This window comes from Silurus aristotelis (genome assembly GCF_946808225.1).
Source record: "Silurus aristotelis genome assembly, chromosome: 16".
NCBI lineage: Eukaryota > Metazoa > Chordata > Actinopteri > Siluriformes > Siluridae > Silurus > Silurus aristotelis.
Genome location: NC_139589.1, coordinates 1,976,201 through 1,996,476, shown reverse-complemented (window position 1 = coordinate 1,996,476; position 20,276 = coordinate 1,976,201). Strand labels below are relative to the sequence as shown.

The window sequence follows — 20,276 nt, the reverse complement described above, 5'->3', positions numbered from 1 at the left end:
TAATACATTTTATTATTCCAACATAAAACTCCATTTAAACAATTCCCTATAAGTTTTGGTCTATGGTGCTCTCCGCGAGAGACCGAGCTAAACTAATTAGCTATGTGGTAAACGCCGGGGCGTGAGATTCCAACTGCGGTAAAGCGGTGGATTACTGTATTCTTATATGACAATTAAATTAGCACGATGTACTTTTTATAAATATATGGAAGATGGAAAAAGGAAGTGTGCAAAAATACACAGAGTGCTCAAGAAAGATGCACATAGTAACAGTAGTGAAGAAAAAACATGCTAGCTAGTTTACGTCGCTAATGCCGCTTTATTCATTATACCACGGTCATAAACCATTAGCTAACCAGAAAGACACATTCTTGGCTTGTTGAAGTTTCAAAAATTTGAGTATTTCTTTTCACGTCATCTCAAATCTCTTGCTTTTACTGAGGTACAGTTCTGTCCTTTTTAAACCCTTGAGTTCATCAGTAACGGCCTGTAGAACCATTAGCTTCATCGTCTCCTGGCTCTGTGTGTCAATATGACGAGTTAATGAAGTGGTGAGGGGAGTATCGTTCCTTCTCCACGTTCACAGTCTACAAGTTTTTACTGCTGTGACTCCCTCTGTTCAAGACAGACATGATGAGGGGAATGTAGGAACACGCTGAGTTCCCAGTCCAGTGAATGCTCATCTTCATATTCATTCACACATGTGGGATTGATAAGGGTTTTTTTTCACCTCTAACCTCTCACCCCTCCACAATTCCACTCTCTCTCTCTCTCTCTCTCTCTCTCTCTCTCTCTCACTCTCTCTCTTTCCTCAGCCTCAAGTTAATTTCGAGTAACAATAACACGGAAAGCGTTTAAGTGTTTAAGTCTCCAAAATAGGAACGACTCAGGTTTTTTTTTTTTTTTTTGAAAACATACCATGTTTGCTCAAGGATTTAGGATCATTTTGGTATCGTTTGTTTGTCGAGCTGACGAACACCATGGACTGAAAAATGAGTCATTGTTTAGCTGTAAAGAAAATAACTCTGAAATTGGAATAGAGCCTCAGCATCTTTGTCAAACAAACACGAACTCGATATGTTCAATAACAGAACAACTGCTGTATTTACGTAACCATTTAATCCAACGTGGGTTTAAAACTTTATATAATAGCGGTTCTTCCATTTATGCTTCCAGGGACTGATAAAAAAAGAGAAAAAAATCCCAGGACCTGCTTTATTCCTGCTTTATAACTATTTTATATAAAAAATAAATATATGTTTATTCCCAAATGTACAAACATCATATTAGATTGTTTTTCTTTTTTAATTAATTTTAATAAAATTTTACTTCTATTAAAATAACCATGATTCTTCTCCAAACTTGGAGGCACACGGTTGTATTGGACGTCTTTGGATGCTATAACATTACATTTGTACTTCACTTGAACAAGGAGATGCAAAGCTCCATGAAGATCTGCTTTACATGGTTTGGAGTGGAAGATCTCCTGCTGTAGAGCTCCAACACCTGGACACCTTTGGAATAAATGTGACTGCACCCAAGGCCTCCTCACATTCTTACCTACATCAGTGCCTGACTTTACTAACACCTTTTTGAAATCTCCACAAAATCTGTCTTCCCAGAAGATTGAAAGTTATTATAAGAGCAAACGGGACTAAATGTGAATTGTTCAAAAAGCACAATCTTATAGGGAGGTGTCTATAACCTTTTGTTCAAGAGATCAAGCATCATTTCCACCGAATGTGGCCTACAAAAATGAAAGAAAGAAACATTTAGAACACATACATGAAGGTTTGCAGTGACGTATTATATAATGGCCTGAGGATTGAAATCGTTCTGCAGCATTGATGCTGTAATGCAAGATAAAAATCAGCGACCCACCAATCCATTATCTCACTGATATATGACGTTCTCTAGATAAAGAACAGGTCACTTCAGGGCTTCTGAATGGTTTCACTGATGCAGAAGCGGATACGAGATTGCGAGCCACTGACCCAGTCTCCATTCTCCCCCGACGCTCAGCAGATATGTGACCTCTCCACCTGCGTAAACAGCCACGGCCGACTTGGGAGCCACCCTAAAGAGGGGACAAAGGCTGAAGGTTCAGAGCAGGCAGAACAGGGTGTCAACTCTCCCCAGGAACCTCCTGCTATCTGAGGGGTCAAGTTTATTTTTCCTACCAGGAGGGTAAAGGACGGGGGGACTGTTGACCATGGAGGCGAGAAGCACTAGAGGAAACCTTGGAAACCGGTCAGCAGTAAAGGATTATTTTTGGTGGTGATGGTGGTGGGAGGGATGGTTTGGGCGTATGGTGTGTAAAAAGGACAACTCCAGTCTCGCATTAACACGTCCTGCCTCTTAAGCTTATCTTGGTGACTCGAGCAAAGTGGATGACTTTGATTCTGGAGTGCTTCCGAGACGTGAAACATGTGACGTAAACTGGTATCGGAAAAAATTTAAGTTTCAATAATTTGCATGGTATGAAGGACCCACAATTCTGATTCTAGATCTCAATCTGATCCAGATTTCTTACTAGAAATAAGCACATGACATATGCAAAAATAACTGCCAATAAAATAAGTCAATTACCAGCTTAAAATGTGTCGGGAAAAACCCACACCAGAAACAATATCAAGTATCATATAATTTTGTTTGTTTAAAAGCAGTCGAACAAAGAAAAATCTGCAACATTGTACTTGGTAAGTTTTTTCCCACAAAAAATGTTGCTTTAAAAAACTGATTTCAAGCCATAAAAATCGTAATGATCGTATGTTACGAATAAAATACTATACAAGAGCAGATTGTGTAAGATTATTGATTGTTTCAAGATTATTTATCTTTTTTTTTCTTACTTAATTAGTAAAAAAATTCAGCTTCATTAGCAAATACATCATTTGAGGCCTTGTATCTTTTTATTTTAGTCTGGTTTTAAGTCAATAATCACAATTAGGGTTTGTTCATTAGCATTATTTATTCGAAATTCTTCTTTTTTATGTCAACACATTTATTTACAACCTAATAACAAATGATACGAGTCTGCAGTATGATGTTTTCACACTCTTTCCAAACATCATCCAGCATGAATATTATATTTTTTGGAACTTTGTTTTTTACTACAGTAAGTAGTTCTGTAGTTTGATTTCAGTTTCTCATGTTGAAGATCTTTCAGTGTTCAGTGATGACAAAATACATTCATTACTGTTGCAATAAGTTCAAGTATTTTGAAAAGCATTTAATAATCACTTTGTTTTTGCATCGTAACCACTGTATGTTACAAGTCTAATAAATAATTGTTGACGATACGCATGTACGCGTGATCTTGATTTTAATAGTGACCTTGTTTTTTTTAAAAGCTTCGTCTCATTTTAAGACAGAACATATAATGATGGTGATTCTAAAACGAAGAGGAATTCTCTTGTTTAGTGAATTTAAGACACACAAAAGCAAACTGTTTAAAAAATATAATAAACAAGCTAGTTTTAAGTGAATTAAAGTAAATTGTGTTTTAATGCTTATTTTAAGACATTTTTCTTTTCCAAAGCCGCAAAATGTTTTCGTATTTCAAGAAATATTTTCAAGTGTATTTATCTTATATAATAAGGCTTGTTTCTAATCTGTATCTTCTTAAATCATGAAATAATCATCAAATATTTTTTATTTTTAGCTGATGTACCAGCTACATTTCTCGCAATTCATCCATTTGCATTAGTTCCTAAATGCTAACAATTCGTGACGCTAATACTTGACTGTGACACGTCATAAAAGCTCCTGTTGCTCCAGAGGAAGCCTTGGCGTCACTAGTAATATACTCCTGGCAGTTTTAGCGTGTCTGTCTGCTCTGCTTGTCTTCGCCGTCCTCTTTCGCGCTATAGACAAAATTTTACAAGAGAGGTTCTGTCCCAGAGGAGAACAATACGAGCGAAAGAAGAAAAAAAAGAAAACAGCATGGCATAAGCAACATGCAGCCGGCGAGAGACGGAAAGAGAGAGAAGAGAGAGAGAGAGAGAGAGAGAGAGAGAGAGAGAGAGAGAGAGAGAGAGAGAGACAAGTTCTCATGTTAATCACCTGACTGAAACCAGCCATCCAACTCTTTTGTTTGGTGTCATCTGGCTGTTGTGTTGTCTGGGTTACTGATTTACCCCTGGCAATGACCAGTGGGGCAGAAACTATCCAGAAAGGAGCCGAGCGTCCGTGCAGATGTGTTCAATCAATGACCTGCTTTGTGTCAATACACTAGATTAGCATTAGTGAAGTGTTAGCATGTCTTCCTGTTCAGTTACTGCTCAATTTATTAGTGTTGATTCCTACAATTATGCTTTCAATATTATTTTTTTTAAATCTCACCTTAGCCTCAGATACATGTTCAGGACCGATCCTGAACCCTGATGCCTTTTCTTTTTTGTCTGATGTTGTCATCCATCATTCTTGACATTTTGAGATGTTTTTCTGCTTATCACGGTTGTAACGAGTGGTGCACTGTCGCTTTCCAGTCAGCTCGAACCGCTCTGTCCATTTCTATCCATTCCTGACCTCTCTTTTACCAACAAGCCATTCTGTGTGCACACTTAAGGAAATCTCATGAGATCATCAGTTTCTGAAAAAAATGCACATTATCCTCTCTGGCAGCAACAACTGTGCTAAGGTTCAAGTCGTAGTGATGAAAAAAAAATGAACAGATAGAAAATATTTATTCCTAAACCCATGTTTTAACATCAATATTAGGATGATGATGTCATGAACTACGTTTTCAATCAGTGCATATATATATATATATATATATATATATTCACAGGTAGTCCCCAACTTACGATGGAGGCGTATTCCGATGACATCATCGTAACTTCAAATTATCGTATGTCGAGCCTACCCAGAAGTCTTATAGAATGGTGAACAGTACGACACATAAAATATTTATTTATCGTTTTTCATCGTAAGATCGAAAATAAGTAAGTAAACCAAACCGTCATAACTCGGGGACTTCCTGTATATGTTTTGCACTCGCATCCTCTTGCGCGTTTCGTGGCGCTAAGATTGTTAGCTCAGAAGGGACACGTGTTAAACTTTATCACGATACAGTAACAAAATGTATATTTAAACTACGGTCTCCACCGGTTTGCCAGCTTTCTTAATGGATGTAACGTCAGTGGGGTCAGAATTGAAATGACACCTGAATTTACAGAACGGCACAAATGGACAGGAAAGTAAAAAAAAAAAAAAAAAAAAAAGGTCATTCATTATTTTGGTTAGAGTGTTAGCCTGACATGCAAGCACAAGGTCTGGCAAAGGAAAAGAAAGTGCTCTTTGTTAGGAAACACATTAGATTAAATTGGTTTCTCTCGGCCCCCTCGTCCTCCCCTCTACCTGTTTATCTAACATCCTATCCCACTGCCAGGATAATAGTTTTAAAAGCCTGGATTGTGTTCTCCTTTGCCATAGAAATGGCATTGCTGGATAAATAGAGTGGCCTATCAACCATTAGGTACATGGCGGGAGCCAGGTCACGGTAACTCCACTTTTTTGGACGGCTTGAAGGCTGCCTTTCAGCTCAGAGATATGGGTTTTCATCTGTTCACCACCACCACAGTGCGGTTCGCATCACTGCTGAATACGTCTTTGCTCAGCAGAAGCACTACATATCTACAGTTGTGTTTCTAATTAAGCGGGCGAGATGGAGACAGACAGGCTGCCTGTTGCTGGCGCTGTTGTAAAAAAAATAAAAAATAAAAATAACAATCTCCCCCCTCCTCTTTCCTGACCCTAATCTTTCATTCCAAGCCTTGGATTTTTTGTAAGAATGGCAGGCATTTGTTTGCTATTCAGCTTGGGTGGGTGTTGGTAATAAAAAACTGCAGATTGACCACCTTTTTGAGACTTTTTTTTAAATGACTTACAGACGTCATGTTTTCCTTCGACGTCTACACATGTACATGTGCTGATCGTCTTCTGTGGGTACCATGAATACTAAAACGTCCTCCTTCATTCTCAGTCCACTATCTCCCTTTTCTCTACACCCACACCCTCCGCCCCTGTTGTTCATCAAAGCCCGGCCTTATCTTCTCCCTGAGGGTCAGCTCCAGGGAGGTAGGTGAGAGGACATGCCACGGCTTATCTGGCTAGGGAAGGCCAGAGTGATAAGCCTCGCTTTCCCGGCTCATCTGGCCTGCTTCTTGCTGACCTCCACTCACTCTCCCCCTCACACCACCCCAGTGCTGTTTCATGGGCAAAACCAGGCACTTAGGTCATCTCTGAACCTTGTAATCAGTCACCCTCCAGTCATTCAGAAAGATTTCGGCAAAGGTTAAGAGCCTAGAATTCTTCCTGACCCTTTCTTCTTGTGGAATTCAGTGGAGCATTCTTGTCACGGACGAGAAGTTAGACAGTCTGTGTGTTCGGTGTAAAGTGTTATATAGTGATAATGGCAAAAGGCAGGAGAGAATGGTGCCTGAATGGACAGAATAGACAACGTATTTGAGTAAATGTACTTCCTTACTGTACTTAAGGCTTTTTTGGCTACTTTTAGTATAGAGTATTATATATACTTACAGTATAATTATAATAATAATAACTGTATAAATATAATAATAATAAATAATAAAAGGAAGTAAATAAACTTCTGAAAAAGTACGTTTTCAGAGCAGATTTAAAAACACTAAAAGGTTCAGCCTGTTTAAGAAGCAACTTTTACTCTTTACTCAACTACATTTCTGATCCAATAGATGTACTTGTTACTCCACTATATTTTAATGGACAATCAGCGTTACCATTTACATTTTGCACCTCTGTTAAAGATGTCATTAAACACTCCCTGACCAACATCTGCTCTCTGGGAGCGACTTTTTAGCTCATTTTCAATCCAAAAAGAGCTTCGAGAAACTTTTAGAACCTGCTTTTTGTTGAAATTTTTTAAGTTGGATAAAAAATATTATTCCTCTCTGCTTCAAATCACATTCAGCTCTGAATATTCGGTTTTACCTCATCTAAAGTGATTTACTTTCATTTTATTTGTCCATTGAATAACAAGTACTGTTCGAATCAAAACACTCGAATCCTTTTACTCAAGTCATATTGGAATATACTTTTAAAGTGAAGATACTAAGTAGGATTTAAGTCGGATTTTCAGGTATTTTTTGCACTTTTGCCATATTAGGGGCAAAGCTAGCATAAAATCTAAAGATATGATTGTAAGCCAATCATATGGCTTTATTATATATCTGTAATCTCAGTAATTACATCGTAACATCCGTTATAATTTATCATACTGTCGAATTTTTTCTAGCACTCCTTCTCCTTCACCTCCAGCTTCTCCGGATGTCTTTATCTCCCTGTGATATGGTCACCCAAAGCCCCTGGTTAGAATTAGGAGCCAGGTCGTCTCACACCGTATCCCGTTCTCCCCAGCAGCGCTGATAAAGAGGCAGTGCTGATAGCATCAGAGGAAGACTCGCTCCTTTTTTGATAATACATGCTGTAACACTCGAGAACATCAGCAGCCATGTTTACATCATTATATCCCTTTTAGTGTTAGTGCTGAAGAGCGTCGCATGGACTCAAGCAATGGACTCGGCTTATTCTCCTTTACCAATGTACAGTTTTAAACCAAATAAACTCCAAAGAAACGAGGAAAAATGACAACAAAGCCCAAAATTCAAAGACTTAAATGCATGAAAGCATTTAACATGTCATTTGATTTCTTATAATCTTGTATTTTTAAATATTACATACATTTATTTACAATAAAATACATAGGAAATACATATATTTTTAATCCAAAGGGTATTTTTGGGTAAAGGAACATATTTGGTCCCCACTTAGTTAGTAATATCACACAGCCTTGATTTTGTGGGGACATTTGACTTGTTTTCATGAAGTCCAAAACTGAAAAGAAAAATCCTTCTTGAATTTATCAACAAAAAACCCACTGTGTATCTGCGTGTGGGACCACAAACCATCGCACTACTGGAAGTCATTTCGCTCTCGGCTCCGTCACAACCGTTTTGACACAAGGTTTTAGTTATAAATCATTGACAGAATGACGTTTATGCACATAATCAGTGTTTATTAGGTTTCTGAGGAGCTATTAGGCCTCCCTGAGGGGCTCCTGGTTTCGCCCTCTGAGTGTCTTTGTCAGTAAGACACAGTATGTTCTCTGTAAAGGGTTTGACATGTAGACCTGTGTAGACCTGCTGTTTGGGCAGGATGCTGAACAAGTCTCACATGTGGACCAGAAATACTCTTTTAACGTCCACAGATACACCAAACACGTGTACATGAGCTGACAAATAGACCTACGCTGTCCTTAACGTCAGGCACGTTCAAATTAGAGATTTATTTTTTAACTCTGTATTTATTTCTGCATATTTTAGCAGTAATTAACGTAATGTGATATTTCTGACTACGGATCTTTTGTTATTTTTGAGCTTCGTTTTATAGACACTTCCGAGAGCATGGTCTGAGGTCCTCCCAAACGCTCCAGTTATAAGATTTCACTTCCTGACATTATCCGGCTCTCCAAACCTCAACCGATTAAGATACAGCCATTTATTTTTAGCATATATAATTTAACATCTGGTTCTGGTATTCTGGCAGGGTCGAAATTTTTGTTGCATTAAGTAGCTCATATTAAGCTCCCTCCTTCTGAAAAGCTGTCAGAAAGGCTATATTTATTCAGTATTTTGGGTTCAGGTTGTCAATGTACCACCCAGTTTATAGGCCTGGGGCTCAGTACCAGGCAGAAAGGGCCAGAAATTGGTTGTGTGGTCCAACTGTAGTGGTGGTCATGCATAAATTAGGACTTTTTGATGGACTAGTTGCTCTTTAATCTATCAGGGACGAACCACGATGATGCAAAAAAACGGCTTTCTTTTTACAGCTTTCTGATAATAGTTACAAAATACAACTTCTTACACCATGGACCTTTCCCCGCAAAAATATTCTCTCCCTCAGGCATTCTCACCACCTAACTTCAGCCTTGGGCCTCAATATGACAAAATACAGTATATGGACAAAAGTATTCCTGACTTTTCAATCCAGATGTGGTTCTTCACCAAACTGTTACCACAAAATTAAAGGAACACAATTGCACACAACGTCTTTGAATGCACTAATTTTCCATACATTCGAACCAGGAGATACAAACCTGTTCTAGAGTGGCATGACCTTCATGAAGATATGCTTTGCATGGGTTTTAGTGGACGATCTCCTGCTATAGAGCTCTAACCTTAACCCTATTAAACAACTTTGAGATGGTGGAGTGAATTATAAAAGCAAATTGGGATTAAATGTGGAATGTGATGATGGAATGTCTATATGGGATGAAGTAACTGGCCGAACCTTATTGAAAAACTTTGGGATGAATGTGAACGCTGACTGCACCCCAGGCCTTCTCACCTTCTCACCTACATCTCCTTGCTAACATCAATGAAGCTGAACGAATCTCCACAAATCCCCGTAAAATCTAGTGGATTCATCTTCCTAGAAGAGTGAAAGTTATTATAAAAGCAAATGGAGAATTAGGTGGAATGGGATGCTCCAAAATCACAAACCAATCTCATGATCAGGTGTCCACAAACTTTTCTTCATTTACATTTATGGCATTTGGCAGATGTCCAGAGCGACTTACAACTGAGCAGTTGAGGGTTAAGTCGCTTTATTTTTCTCGGCCTCGTCGCGTCCGCGGGCCACAAAACCAACATCCTTTAATCCGTCCAACCAACAGCAAAATCGTTCCTCCTAGTTGTTATGTTAATAGTAAAAATATCCCTGAAAAGAGGGTCTTGTTTTCGAAGTGACGCTTCACAGAGCGGGCCAAATTCCGTCCTAATTACAAGTGGCGACTTTCGCGAAAAGTCGTTCTCGTTTACATAAAAAAATAAAAATAAAAATAAAAAAACACTCTTACAGTTCGGAGAAGTGTGCAGAGGTAACAGTGGTTCCTTTCTTCCGAGCAAATACAGTGTGTCTATTCAGTGCTGAAAGAAATCACCTAGTCTAGTCCACGTTCAAAGATTGATTGCAGCAAATAAACGTTGATTGTCGTGACGTGACGTGATGTGACGTGAAATTTCCAACATGTATCACGATAAATGGCTGTGATGGGAGGATTTTCTGCAACGCCTCGTGCCTTGTCAGCGTTCTCGCGCTGGATGATATGAACACCCCGCTCTTTCCGAGCGTAAGTTTGGGGTTAGGTGTTCGAGATGATGTAGAAATGCGTTGCCTCTGGCTGCTACACAACCGACGTGCGAATGACATACACGAAGGTCTGAGTAAATAATTATTTCTGACTTTTCCTACCCATCATTGTGCCATTTTTAACTACAGAGACCTGACTCTCGCAGGAATAAAAGCTTCTTTGAGCCCGGGGGTCAGTTGTGTTGAAGGGGTAAAGCTCGTCTGCTTGTACCCCCCACCACCACCAAGCTGAGCAAATAAATATGAGAGCTGTCTTTGTGGAAGCATAGTGGAGAAGGAAACAGGGAAAAATGAAGAAGGGAGAGAGGGAGGGAGGGAGCCAAAGGCGCCTCACTGTAATTTACAGCTCTAATAAATCCCCTCTCTTTAGCCTCTAACCCCTATATCTGCCCAACAGCTCCCTAAAACGTAACCAATTTCCAGCCGCCCTGTCAGCAGCGTCTCAGCTGTCCCCAAACCCCGCAGCTTTGGGCCTGTGCTGTAAAAGCAAACAGCTTCCTCATTATCACCCGGCCCGGCCACAGGCCACCCCTGAGCCTCCTTTAACAAGAACTCTCTCGCACTATGAGCCGTGAGCCGCCTTCATAACAGTCCCAATGAACACAATTAAGTTTGATGGCAGTTTCCTTTCTAATAAAAAGATACTGTAACTTTACTACATTTCAAATATTTGACTTTTTACTTAACTACATTTAGTGAAATCAGTCGTTCCTTTTTATTTACGAGGATTAAAATACCTAACTGGTGAAACACGCAGCGATTCACCAATCAGGTTCGAGAGCACACTCTGTTTCACACGCGTTTTGTACTTTGATCGCTGGTTTGTTCACCAACAGCCGATTAATGGCGGTTGCACAATTAATTTGCGTGACAACTTCAAAGCAACTCAGGGAAAAGTGAGTCAGGTGGAGAGTACAGCAAGAAGAGAAGCATATCAAGTGATGGATGGAAAATGAGTGTTTGTATGGTGTTTTTTTTATATCACGGCATGGCAGTAATCACCCTAATAAGTATTTCTATAGCACTTTTCACAATGGACATCATCTCAAAGCAGCTCCTGAGCAACCCATAGATTAGATCAACATCTAAGATCATTATTGATTCAACACCAAATCTAACATCCCAGAGCCTTTAAAGGGTTAACGATGGAAAAACAGCGTATGTAGAATGATTTTTAAGTATTGATAAAGAGGTTATTGATTTGGTCATGATGGAGGAATACAGCTGAAGCTGGTACATCTTTAGATGGCTCGGGATCCTCGTAGGTCCGACATCTCTTTGAAGGTCAGAAAACTTGACGAGGTGGGACACAACTGGAACTGGTGCAACCTCTAGTGCATAGGGCCGGATGGATCCCTTTCATACAGAAACCAAATCTTCATTTGTTTAAAAACGCCGGAAAGTTGCGGGATTTTAATTCTAAGAAGCGCTAAAAAAAACAACAACAGGATATTATTTAGCAATCGTCACTTGGCACCACGCGGAATGAAAATTGCCTCCGTAGCTACTACTCAGTCGAAGGGTCCAAGATTCGAATAGGGCGTTTGGCCTAGTCCTTCGCCTTCTAGAGTTCCTCCCTTTATCTACGAGCTGTTAAGTGGAAAGGGAAGGTTTTCATTAGTGCTGGCTTGTCCTGAGATCCCAGGCAGGAGATGAAACGATGTTTCAACTGGAGAACTGCACCGGTTACTTCTTTGCAGAGCAAACCACAATAAAATGAGTCCCTTCCTATTTTTCCAAGGTCAGAAGATGTCGGGTCTCAATTGAAATAATTGCAGAGGAAGTTGTTTTTATTAAACGGCGATCGTAGCTTCAAGGATCCCGTTCACATCTTTAAACAATGATCCTTGAACATTCGATTGCACAAGATGGACACAAGATGAATTTTGTGTTGAAATTTTGCTTCGTTTTGCGTTTATCCTGCATTCACTGTCAGTGGTGTGATGCATATGGTTCCTGTAGACAAAGCAGACAGAGTGAAGAGCGACCCGTAACTAAAAGAGAGAAAAAAATTTTGTGACAAAACAGAGTGTCAAACAACGCCGGTTTGTTTTGCGGTCACTTGGAGACACTTAACAGCATGGAAACTTCACTGCCAAGACAAAAGAAGATCTGGGGCATAAATCAGCTCATGGGCTACTTCTCACAGCACGTGTCACAACCTTGCAAACGCTCCCAGACAAACTGCAGCCTATAAAACTGAAGAGTCGCCTGGTCGTATTTGAAGTGTGGCACAAGCCGCGATCACATTTATTCATTTTGCATGAAGCGAATCCGCGATAGCTTATAGACAATGTCATTGGTGTTGGATAAATCGCGTACGATTCCCTTCCGCCTGCGTCAACGGCGATCCAAACCCCCGTAATGTTCTCTTCCATTGTTCCTTAAAGGGAAGAGTCTTTAATCCCCGTCTGAACGGGATTAGTGTCCCGGTATGAAGTCTGGAATAACATTTTGCGTCTGGAGACTAATGCGGGATGTTTGCGCCACACTAGAACAGAAACAGCGTCATCAGCTCATTTGCATTATCGTTATATTGAATGTAAATGGTGGATTGTAAAGAACTTGACAGAACTCATGCCGCTTATTTCGAAAAAAAAACTAAAAGGATACTGTGCTTAGTGTGAATGCAATGTGTGTACATCTGGCTGTCATTATAATATTTGGTATAATATTTGGTATTATTTATTTGAATATTTAAATATAAAGTTGTGAGAAGTGTTCACAAGGGATGCTTGCGTTTCAGCTGGTAATGTGGTAAGCGGATTAAAGTACAACACATGATCTAGCATCTGCCTGCCAGAGGTGTCAATCTGGACTGGATAAAATAATCAGACCACCTCAGAGTCAGAAAAAAAAGATCATTTGTGTGTATTTTTCCAGGCCGGAAAAGAGGGACAGAAGCAACAACACAGCTGGGCAGAAATAAAACATGCAGGTGAATCTGATCCAGGATTTTCAATATGCACACTATATTGCCAAAAGTATTGGGACACCTGACTTTTCCAGCCACATGCGGTTCCTCGCCAAACTGTAATCACAGACTTGGAGGCACACGATTATATATGATGTCTTTGGATGCAGTAGCAGGAAATTCTTCACTTATTTAAACCCAAACATGTTCCAGCAGCAAAATGCCTCCTTGCACAAAGCCAGCTTCATTAAGATATATGGTTTTTATGGTTTGGAGATGAAAGATTGCTTGCTATAGAGCTCTAAAACATATTGAACACCTTTGGCATAAACACTGAACCCCAGGCCCCCTCACCTTCTCACCTACATCACTACCTGACTTTACTAACACACTTGCAGCTGAATGCGCACCAAATCTCCACAAAATCTAGTAGAACATCTTCCCAGAATAGTGGAGGCTACTAAAACAACAAATAGGGACTCAATGTGGAACGGGATGTTCAGAAACACGGTAGAATCTTATGTTCTTAGTGTCTAGAAAACTATATACTGTATATATATATATCATGAAAGCTGAAGTAAAAACTCTTTACATATGTTGCTGGAACAAATCTTCTGGAACGGCGGATTAAGTCTTCATCCGCTCTTCCAGCACCGGCCAGTTATCTTTTGAGAGAGAGAGAGAGAGAGAGAGAGAGAGAGAGAGAGAGAGAGAGAGAGAGAGAGAGAGAGAGCGAGAGAAGAGAGAGAGAGAGAGAGAGAGAGAGAAGGCCCTTCTCCTGGGCCTCCTCACCCCACACCAAACCCCCACCTTCTCAACTTCCCCTTCATCTCTGTGTACTGTCTTCATCTGCCAATTCTGACACTCTGACAAAAGAGATGTTTCCATGAGATGAGAGTTTTTTTATCCATGAGCTTCCTGCGGCGGAATAAATAAAGGAGTGTGGGGAGATGTATGGGTGAATGAATGGAGATGTTTGGCGTGACAGTGTGTTATGAAAGCTAAAAAGGTACAACTGTAATACGCTATATGGACAAAAAGTATTGGGACACATGACCTTTCTGCCCATGTGTGGTTCTTTCTCAAAGCTGGAAGCACAAAGATCGATCGGACGTCTATAGAGGCAAAAGCATTCGGTCTTTTCTTCACTTGAACTATGAGACTTGAACCTGTTCCAGCATGACATTGTGCACAAGCCAGCTCCATGAAGGTTGGACTGGAAGGTCTCCTGCGATAGAGCTCTGTACCTACATCACTACTAACACCTAACCGAATCTCCACAAAATCTACCGGAAACATCTTCCCAGAAAAGTGGGGCTTATTATCAGAGAAAATGAGGACTAAATGTGGAATATAAAAAGAACATACTGTAATCTTATGGTCAGGTGTCCACCAACTTTTGCTCATGTATTGTATATTATTAATGCTGACTGAAGGTGTGGAGAAGTTTTGCTTAAACCACATGATTGTTTTCCAGGTGTATCATAAAATATATGTATATATTATATATATTAAGCTTTTAGATCTAATCCATTATTTATTGTTTCTGTAGTATTTCTCTGTAGTTGGTAAAAAAAGATTGATGTGGTGACATCTTAATGAAGGGAGTCTCCAGTATCAGTGATTGTAGTGTAAAGTAGAGTCAAAAAAAGGACTTGACTCTTTTTGACATATGAGAACTCAATTCAATTAGATTAATTTTTATTTGTGTAAATTTCAACATTAGACGTCGGCTCAAAGCAGCTTTACAGAGATAAAGCGGTAATAAAAGAATGTATACGTTTGTTCTTTGGTGACGGAAAAACTCCCTGAGATGGCATGAGGAAGGAACCTTGAGAAGAACCAGATTCAAAAGGGAAACTCAGCCTCAACACTGGAGATCCATTTATTACAGTTTGATCATTGTTATGGTGTTCACTGACAGTGAACTCAGTGGTTAAGGCTCTGGGTTACTGATCAGAAGGTTGGGGGTTCAAGCCCCGGAATCACCAAGCTGCCACTCTTGGGGCCCTTGAGCAAGGCCCTTAACCCTCTGTGCTCCAGGGGGCTCTGTAATATGTCTGACCCAAGCTTCATAAGATCACTGGGATATGCGAGGAAAGAATTTTACTATGCTGTAATGTACATGCGACAAGTAAAAAGCACCCTCCTTAAAAGAGAGGGCTTTTAAATGTAACTATAAATGGATAAAAAGTATTTGGTTGAAGAATAAAGCACGACGTATCATTGTGTTACTGTCACTTTGTCGGATGATCGACGTTTCCTCCACAAAATGGAATCCGAACACGAGAGAGAAAAAGGAACGATTCAGGATCATGTTGATTCAGTGAAACATGGAAGAAATCGGATCTGGAAGGATCGCATGTAAAACGTCACAGTCAGCCTGTCGCCCGTTTCACAGAAGCCCATAACCACAAACTCCTGGAAACACGGAGAACCTTCAGTCACCACAAACACACACATTCATCCCTTCCACTTCTCTCGCTCTCTCTCTCTCTCTCTCTCTCTGACACACACAGTATCCTGTTATTACGTTTGTTCCCTTAGAGAGAAAAAATACAGTAAGTTTTTACTTTTTTAACCTTTGATTGGCCTGGAATGTGGTAACGTTTTGGATATATCGATGTTTTAATAATGAACTTCTCACTCGTTCTCACTCTTTTCTCTCTTCTCTTCTTTCCATCTCATTTTCCTTCTCTGTGTTTTACTGGAAGGAAAGGGCGGAAGAATGAGGATATCTCTCTCGCCCATAGATTAAAGAGTACGGCAGGAAAGATGGGAACCTGAGCCAACGCAGGTCGTTTCAGGCCAGAACATGGTTTTGTATGCGTGTTGGGGGTATGTGTGTGCATGCCGAGGGAGAAAAGATCTTCCTGTATCCGGATAATTCCTGCCTTCGTTCTCCACACGCTATCTGCAAGCAGCTGGCACTGCTCTTAAACATCTCAGGCGTTTACTGGGGAATGGATTGTAGTTTTTCTGCACTCAAACAGGAGCAAACCGTAATGCGGTCTGATCCACTGCCTCGGTTGCATTCTTTCTCTCGCCGATCGAACCAGAAATGAAATAATAACGATAATACCGGGCATGTCGGCGTGAACCGGAACAGACACGCCATTTTCCGAACCTCTTTGTCTGCATCCTGTAAACCAAAGACACTTTATTAATAATGAATTTTTTCTAAATGCCTATAAAGGGACACCAATATTTACTGTGAGTCCTTCGCTTTTATAGCTTCAGCAATGCTCCTGTGGAAAATGCTGTGTGGTTTATGGTTGTTCCAAAGATCTTGGAGGATTTTTGACTTTATTTGCTTTCATCGTCTGAAGGTCCTACACAACCAGGAGACTATTTAACTAAAAAAAGTGCTACATGAATATGAAGTGTCACTACACTACAGAGACCGGGGGCGTGTCCTATACATAAAATATAGATTAACATGGCAGAGGTAGAGCTGCAACTTCTTGGAAACAGAACAAGAAAGGAACGTCTGGTTTTAGTTCAACTTTTCTTTTTTTTTTAGTTCTGTTTGTTTTGCACTACTTTTGTAAAAGGGGCCATGTTTTAGAAGTCAGAAGGCACTTAAGTAAATTGATGACTTGCTGACTGTCTGAAACAAAGGAATTAAAGTGAATTATTTCCTAAATTGAATTGCATTGTATCATTGTATTTTTTCCATTGCAACTTATTGCATTTAATCCAATGGAAATCGGATCGGACCGCATTGCAATAGGGGGGAATCGGACCGCATCCCATCTGTAACTGCTCTATATGTATCTTTAATGTATCGTATTGTTGGCTATGCATTGAAATGCGAATCACATCGACCTCAGTTACTGAGATCCTTAGTAGGTATGATGAAGCATACAGTCCTGATGGCCTTTTTCAGGTCTATCCATACATAGCTAAAAACATCACTTATGGAAGCTCATGCAGCCCTAAAAGACCATAAATGCGATTGTATCTAAAGACCCAGAAATGCATGAACGATGTCAATGTGTTTGTGCAAAAAAGCCATTATTGACCGTTAAAACTCCAAGTAACTGTCGGTATCTTAGCTACACATCTTTCCCATGAAGTTCAGGTAGTTACTGAGTAATTCAGAGTAGTTACTAAGTAATGTGCCTTAGGGTTGAAACTTGAATAAACAGAGACTTTTGTTTTAGAAACGTCGACAGGTTGGTGGAAGCCTCAGCACTTAATACCTGCATTCATCAATGTGGGTTTCCTCCAGGATTTTCAGAAACATGACAGTAGGTGGACTGGCATCCAATCGAGTGTATCCTCTTGTCACTCCAAATGCTTCTGGGCTACACTCCAGATATCCACCCTGACATGGATATTCATATACCATGTTGTTTTGTTGCCTTGTGTGGTCAGTCCATCACAAAATCCCTGCTAAGTACATCATATCATGTCGGATAACATAACAGAGCAACACCGCTTGCAAATAGGGTGGCACCCTGTCTGTCTGATGTGGTGAGATTGTGGGAACATTTCGAAACTTGTTCTCCATCACATATCTCATAAATAGCAAACAATGGCTGAGGGAAGTTCTCTTTGGGTGGTTTAATCCCACAATCCCAGTCACTTTGTTCTGTGGAATTGCACAAATAAAGACAAGTTCAAAAAAAGAAGCCAATAAAGGCTTTTATTAAATCGTCTGCGCATATCCAAAGCCTCTTTACTGCCACTTTTTAACAAGACAAATACATGCATTAAAAAAAAAGTCAGGGTGTTGCCACAACACTGTTTCTTGCAAACACATGGTGAAAACAATTTGATCTGCCTCATCGCTCATCGTGTACAATTAAAGGGGTTTGGGGCGGAGGGAGGGGGAGGGGGGAGGGCGAAGAGTGTTTACAATTCCTTCCTTTCTCTTCTGACTCCATGTTTGTTTTTTCAGCAAGCAGAAAATTGTGGTTTGAGTCTCTCAGAACCATACTTTCAGATGCCTCAGAAAGCCAGCCAAAGTGACTCCAAGTATAACTGAATACGTTAAGATATCTTACACTGGTTTAAACTTCTAACAGAGACGTTCCACTCAACTAACATACAATGTAATTACAATTTACTAGCATGAGTACAATTACTTTGTGTGAAACCTCTTGGTCTCTGAACAACCTATGAATAAACAGCCTCAAGAGCCACAAGGTTACTGTGGAAGGTTAAACTCAAGAACCATGAAGATGTATTTGCACTGTGATTAATGTAAACTGTCTTCTACACTCATGTGTCCATCAGTTAACAGCTGATAACCTCAATAAAGATGGAACGATAATAAATGAACATTCTGTGTCACCTGGATGAGGACGGGTTCCCTTTTGCATCTGGTTCCTCTCAAGGTTGCCTCCTTAGACCATCTCAGCCAGTTATTCCTGCCACTGACTCCACTGGGTTGTCTATTAGGGATAAACTTAGGGATACAGCATAGTGAAATTCTTTCTTCAAAAACCCCAGCAATGTTAGGAAGCTGGGGTCAACCTTGTTACAACAACGCTAGAGCACAGAGGGTTAAGGGCATTGCTCAAGGGTGGCAGCTTGGCGATACCAGGAGTTGGACATCCAACCTTCGGATAGGTAACCCAGAGCCTTTAACATTGAGCTACCATAGAACCACTTAGCTACCAGTTTCCACTGGATCGAACATTAGGAATAAAATGATAGGGACTAATTTATGATAGTAAAGTGTTTATTTCTAATCTACTTATTTTGAAAAGCTACTTTTTGGACCATGTCCATTGTTAAAAGCAGTCTAGTAATAGAATAGAATAGAATAGAATAGGTCTTTGGTTTGATCCTGATTTGACCAGCAACATGTGCAGGACTTTCTGTAGGGTCTCTGTTTCCCTCCCATTTCCCTCCCAAAAAACATACCAGTAGGTGAATTTTCTAAAATGAATTGCATGAAGGTGTGAATGAGTGTGAAGCATCCACCTAACACCCATTATTCCCTGGATTCCCGAGATAAAGCTGCTAGTCAAAATAAATGAAGGACCGAAGAACTGTATACCAAGCGAAAGCTCTGAAGGGTTAAAGCCAAACCGCTCTATAGTTATAGTGTATCGGTTTACAGACATTATGAAGGGGTCATTTGCGTTGTTTACGGCAGCCCTTCATGGACTTAATCACCTAATAGTCAAGTAAACCGATTCCAAATACAGCCCATTTCCAGCTGTCATGAATTCTCCATCATCACTAAATCAACTTTAAGCCCCGAAGTCATTTATCAAATACTCTGGCTGCCTCCTGTGTGAGTAAACTGCTTGCATTAAGCTTATCATACCTCCAATCCAGTCCAGGCAACAAAATGTCCACGAGAGACAGAGCTCAGTCTGAACGTCATTTTATTGCCAGGCTCACTCTCGGCTGTCAGGGAGCACTTAGCAGGGGGCCATTTCCTCCGAGTGTAGCCTGTTCGTCTGTCTTTCAGCCCCCATTCAGGTTTCGGCACTGGGCCCTGGAGGCCACCCCAGCCCTGTTCTGTGCACTCCTTTAGAGTGATTACTGCAGTAAAGAAGTTGGGAACTGGGTTCTGTTTGTCTACCGCTCGCCGATGCTCAGCGTTCATGACGTTGCTAGACATAAGTTTCACTGCCAAGGCTTTAGACGGAGGGGCCTCAGTCACAGTCAGGCTGCTAGACGTGGAGCTTGCGGTTTTTAAATGAGGCCAATAAATTTAAGAGGACTCTATGGTGCCTAGTAGTCTGTGCCACTGGGACATAGAGGTCCGGACCTCCTTCACTTAACACTCAATATTCAATTCAGACAATTTAGACACGGAATAGTGTTTAAGCAATGCTTTTTTTCTGCCTGTAGTAAAACTATAGGCTTAAATAGACTTGCAGTTTATTGACACTGAAGCCAATCCAGGCGGTTTTTAGAAAAATCTCATCCATTCACAATTTCTTGTGTTTCACATGTTCACTGTCCTAATTGCTAATTCTGGTTATACACGATTGCTTCTTCCTCTCCCGTTTGTGTCTATGAAATGCTGCGCACCATGTGAGTAAAGGTGGAACAAAAAGTACATTGACTGCCAAAAGTAGGTCCGAGTAGAATGAGGTGCAAGCAGGATAAACTCCCGCTGCCCTAGCTGTGCAGAAGCAACCCACGGAGAGGAAGTGGGAATTTAATCAGCTGCCTTCAAGGTCAGTTTGAGCTAAAAGGG

At 40.4% G+C, this 20,276-nt stretch overlaps 1 long non-coding RNA gene across 1 annotated transcript in view; it reads right to left on the bottom strand.

Moving 5' to 3' along the window:
- The window catches only part of LOC310738963, a 97,434-nt gene extending 83,937 nt beyond the window's left edge, over nt 1–13,497 (bottom strand). Inside the window, exon 1 of the long non-coding RNA XR_014537196.1 lies at nt 13,460–13,497. This is a non-coding gene — a long non-coding RNA (uncharacterized lncRNA). The remainder of the gene's footprint in view (nt 1–13,459) is intronic.
- Nucleotides 13,498–20,276: the final 6,779 nt, after the last annotated feature.